We start from the raw sequence: 5,764 nt of genomic DNA, 5'->3' as shown, positions 1-5,764 counted from the left end.
GACCATGTCCATCCCTTTATGAACACACATCATGGATGTGCAGCCGACAAATCTGCGGCAACTGTGTGATGCCATCATGTCAATATGGACCAAAATCTCAGAGGAATGCTTCCAGCACCTTGTTGAATCTATGCCACGAAGAATTGAGGCAGTTCTGAAAGCAAAAGGGGGTCCAACCCGTTACTAGCGTGGTGTACCTAATAAAGTGGCCGGTGAGTGTATTTATCTTTATGTTTATTATTTGAGTTGAAAAGAATAAAATGCCTGAGAATTAAATGCTCTAGGGGTTTAAATAAATAATTTTCATTTAATAATCAGCTGTGTTACATTATAGTTTTGGAGAATCATCATTACGTTTGACTGAAGGTAATAGTGTTATGACAAAGAGGCTCAGGGGTACACAAGTTTAAAAAGTTTGGGAACCACTGGTTTACAGGACGAGACTTACTCAGGTTTAGTTCACCTCACAACTTGTCTGACCCTCAAGATTTCTACACTGAAGATAGTTTAAAAATTATTAAGAAGACGCCTCTTTTGGACAAATACATATTGTAAAGCTACAATTAGATGGAATATATAACCTACTGTAAGTGAAGTCATAACAAAAAGTCCACAAGTCAGCCTAARTTGTCTAAAATGTTTAGAGAGTTACTGAAATCTGATCACAAACACACTGAAACACATTTGGGATTATTTTATGTCCTAATGTCATGTGTTAGCTTTTACTACATGTGAATAAATCAACCAGGCAAAATCCCTGAGCAAGAGTAATCACAAAACTTACTTTGCAAAATTCTTATTGTCTGGGAATGGATTGCAGCCGAGCTGAAATAAAAAATAAATAAATAAAGAGCAGTGATGTCTTTTAGGAAAGGCTACATATCTTTGCAAAAAAGATTTTAAAAATCTTCTAAATCTCACCGGTGTGACTCTGTCTTCATCAAATCTGAACCATCTTTCATCATCCTGGGACTTGATGGTTGCTGTGTAATGTCCAGCTCTCAGATCCCCAAAATGATCCACAACAGCGTAGAGTTCATACGTCTGATCCTGATCAAACAAAACTGCACGTTAGAAAAAAATAATAAATAACCAGAACTACTTAAAATGAACATATCAAATAAAATAAAATGGTTAACCTGTGGTATGGTCAGGGTGTAGGGAACATCAACATCACACTGGATCTTGACATACGACTGGCTCTGATAGCTGAAGTCAAACCTTTTCAGTAGCAGCACCAGAACATCTGGATGATGTTTTATCACATATTTCTGAAGAGATAAAGAAAACACAAGAATGTTTTGCTTCCATTACATTAATCTCTGTAAAACAGTCTGAGACGTGTTTTAGTATTAATGTACTCACAGCAGATGAGTTAACTTTGGTGTTACATACTTCACAGTACATCTGGTTTTCTCCACTGAGCTCCGAAGTTTTGAAAAACTCCTCAGTGCCACTTTCCTGSAAAAAACAAATGCAGTTGTGTTTAGTTTTGAGAAAAAACTGACAAATGAGCCCCARACAGTGTAAGAAAATATTCTTATGTGTTTGCAGTAGAAAAGCTTTGAATGTTACACGTGAACTTTAACAAGTCTGAGCATCAACGTACACACGATAACGAGGGATAACCAGGAATTATTAATAAGAAAAATCTATTAATAATTTTGGAAAACAACAAAAAAGAAAAGTTTGATTGGCTCCAGCAGCCATCTTGAAATTGTAAATGTGCATCAATGATTATTTTTCTGAGTCTCGTTAACATTGTATTCATTGGTTCATGTGATATTTTGCTAACAGACAGATTAAACACACACGCAGACACAGGTAAAAACATTATGGCCTGTCACTAAAAGGCAGGAGTTGTTGTTTTTACTGAAATGTTGGCGGGAGTGGTGGCACAGAGTTTAGAGAAGGTCMTATGGTTAAAAGGTTGCTGGTTCAACTCCCCCAACCAGCCCCAGTCTGAGCAAGGCCCTTAAGCCCCTCAGCAGGCAGCCCACTGCTCCACATCTGTGCTCATGTATGGGCCAGTTCTGGTGTCAAGYTGGCACTGCTGGCATGGCGAGTGTTTTGTCAACAGGATRTGGGCCAKGYCWGGCAATGATGGCACCATTTTTAAGATGCCACAACTGGCCCGGTTGTGGGTTGGTGTATGTGGTGCCGGCCCATGCATGGACCACCTCTGGCAAAACACATCTGAGCCATTAAAGGACTGTCATTCTTTGAGATATCTAAGCCAAGAACTGCTTAGGTTCTGACATGTGGGTCAGAACTGGGCCAGACCAGTTGTGGGATTACTACTTTCAATCCTGATAAAAGTGTTTGATCACATTTCACATCACAAACATGTTTGTTACAGAAACAGAGTGTCAGAGTCTCTCTTTTATTATTATTATTATTATTATTATTATTATTATTATTATTATTATTATTATTATTTATTTTTAATTAATTAATTTTTTAATGTGTGTCAGAGTGTGAGTCTCACCACGCTGTATTTTCCACTCAGCAGTTCAAGAGGAAGATGCCAGAAGGGTCCAGCTGTGTCCGTTTCCTTCTCACAAACAGAACATTTGGTCCTGTGGACACTCTGTCCRTGGAAGATCTGACAACACAAATAAACCTCTGAAGAAAAGTAGTTTTTTTTTCCTAAACAAAACAATGTTTTTATTCTGTTTTTAAAAAGTCTTTACTTTTGCTGCATTGGGACTGGTCCGCTTTAAAATCTTCTCCAAGTATTCTGCAGCATCTTGCTGCTCAAACACTGAGAGACGTGAAGATTTACGTAAATATTTATTAATAAAACTCATGTATAATTATTAAAATACCAAAATGTTTGTTTTAATTTTATAATTATTTATCAAAATGACTATTAATTAAATCAATGTTTAATTACTAACTGGATTAAAATTCACACATTCTCATAAACATATTTTAAAGAGTTTGCGTGTTATCAGACTGTACCTTTGTCAATGTGCAGTGAAGTTAGTATTTCACATGTGTCGGTTGGGTTTTGCAGTAATCGATCAAACATTTCTTTAAGATGTGGATCAATAAAGTCACTGTTAGGATCGTCTTCCACAGACCTAAATAAATATAAGGCAGATGTTAGTTGGTTAAAGTGAATTTTCAGCATTTATTAAAGTAAAAAACCAACCTGGTGACAGCTTGTCTGAACTCTGGGGTCATGAACAGAACCTGCAGAACACTATTCAGGTAGCAGGTTGTTCCCTGTTTGATCAAACCGTGGTAGTTCTCTGCTAATATAGAATGGCTTTAAATTATTMATGCAGGTCGTAAATGAACTTACTAAAAAAACAATCATACAGCGTTCAGACACAWGACTTTAGAGTTTATATGCTTAATTTGATTTGTATCTTGGATTCTAATAATCTGACACAAAATGACTCAACCCAAATCAAGATGGAGGCCACAGCTATAACAAATCATTTCTGCAGATATGAGCTAAACCCTATGTGGTAGCTGAGCGGCTCTCARCACTGAGCGCTAACTGAAATCTTACAATATCACATGATCAGGCTGCTTTTGTTTGGGTTTTTTCTCTACCTCAGTGCTCTTGTTCTCATTAAAATGTGTGTTTTGTTTTGTTTTGTTTGTTTTTGGCAAAGTGGTCTGACTGAATGCACCTAAAGTCCCAAGTATGGCAACAAGCACAGTGTAATAATTCCACCATTGTATTTTGCAAAACTATCTTGAAATGTTTAAAAATAATTCAAGCTGTTTTATTTCTATTGGGATCAAGTTAAGACCAAACCCTTTAGTTTAATAACAATCTGTTAAAACTGAGGTGAAACTCCTGATTGTAAATGTTCTTTCTATTTGTCACAATTGATAAAGTGCAGCGTAAACTGTCAGAATTTGATCAATGTTATCTAAAGAGCTTGTTTTTCCTGATCCACATCATCACATATTTTCAGCCGCAGGAACTCATCAGATTGCAGGAGAACAAACCTCTCAGCTCCATGTTTCTTCTGATGATCGGTTCATTCACACCTCAGGCTGCCACAAAGACACAGCTGATAGTTAACTGCAGTTCTGATTTTAGAACACAAACACAAGCAAAATTAATTAAAAAAAACACACCTACTGTCATACACACATCCTCCTGAAACCAACACTTCAACTCCTTACTGAATCTCACCAACACAGTCTTTTTTTAATCTGTCATGTTCTTACTCCTCCAATACTTTCTCTTTCACTTCTCAACACAAACACACAATGCTGCATTCAAGGTGCGTCGGAAATGTCACTTGTAATAGGATTTGTGATGAACTGCTGCTGAAATCAAGTCTACAAATATAAAAATGACCTCAGGAAAGGTTGTGGACAAATAATATCTTACCTGTTGTAGATAACTCTTTGAAAATTTGACCAGACTGGCTTACTAAAAGATTGACTCAGGTGGATTCTTGTCATCTTACTGAACGTAAAAATGCTTTTGCAGTAACGCTATTTTATAAACCTTTACAGCCTTTTTTCCCCTTCTTCTTTTGACTGTTCTGTATTCAGGGGTCACTGCAACAAGTCATCCCCCTCCACGTCACTCTCTAACGACCTCCATGTTCTCATCTCCTCTTTGGCCTTCATCTTTAGGTTCTTTCACACCTCAGTCTGGGCCTGAGACGTGTTCAGACCCCCTCTGTGTGTTTCTTGAATGGACAGAGGTGGGGAGGAGGGCTGTGAATAGAAATAGGAAGCGCAAATCAGATCGGTCTGAGCGGCCATTTTATAAGATTGTCTTCTTTTCTTCATCTCCTTAACATACTTCCTGTTTTCTTCCACAGTCTTTGGAAATATTTTTACACATTTCTAATCAGGACAGTTAAAACATAAACGGTGTGTTGGAGCAAACAAGTAAAACATGCAGGAGAGACCTGGATTGGACACACCAACTTTGGCTCATCAGAATTTAACTATTTTTTAAAATAGGWATCAATCAGATTATCTCAACAGGTAAGATATTAATTGTTCATATATAATCATTCTGCAGAAACCTATCTAAAAAGAAATCTATTTACTTTTTTTTCTTGTGTAAAGAAGTCTGTAAACAAAAGATTTGACATGAACAGTTTTATTTAGTGCAATAACAGAACATTTTGTTCAGAATACAGGTGCAATAACAATCAAAACAACAAAACTTGAACATTTGTAAACAGTAACTGGAGGTGGCGGCTGAGGCAGCAGTGGGGGTCAGGAGGAGGTTCAGGTGGTCTCGGTCATGCTGTCAGTCCTCCAGGAACCTTGATCACCAGCTGGATGACCGACATTTGCTGGATTCCATATTCAGACAGCAGTGAGGTGTCTCCTTCCAGCATCTTATCTGTGAAGATCAGCCGCAGGTTCTCCTCTCCTGGACAGGAAAACAAACACAGAGACGATAAAGAAATGTCAGCTGAAGTCATAAGATTCATGCAAACAATCACAAGATATAGAGACGCTAGAGAGCAGTTTTACATTAGTTCATGTGTTATAATAATACTGAGAGATTTCATCAGTTGCTTTGCAACAGATGAACAGGTTTATAAAATAGCGTTACTGCAAAAGCATTTTTACGTTCAGTAAGATGACAAGAATCCACCTGAGTCAATCTTTTAGTAAGCCAGTCTGGTCAACAGMTGTGTTAAATAATCCTACTTCAAAATGTTCCGATTAAATTATAAATATTTGAAGCATTGAGGACAAATGTCCTGATGCATCTCAGTAATCCAGGTAAAAAATCAAAAAGAAAAAAATTGTATAGGTC

The sequence above is a fragment of the Austrofundulus limnaeus genome, unplaced genomic scaffold (genome assembly GCF_001266775.1).
Source record: "Austrofundulus limnaeus strain Quisiro unplaced genomic scaffold, Austrofundulus_limnaeus-1.0 Scaffold276, whole genome shotgun sequence".
Classification (NCBI taxonomy): domain Eukaryota; kingdom Metazoa; phylum Chordata; class Actinopteri; order Cyprinodontiformes; family Rivulidae; genus Austrofundulus; species Austrofundulus limnaeus.
Note: the sequence above shows the minus strand (reverse complement) of the source record.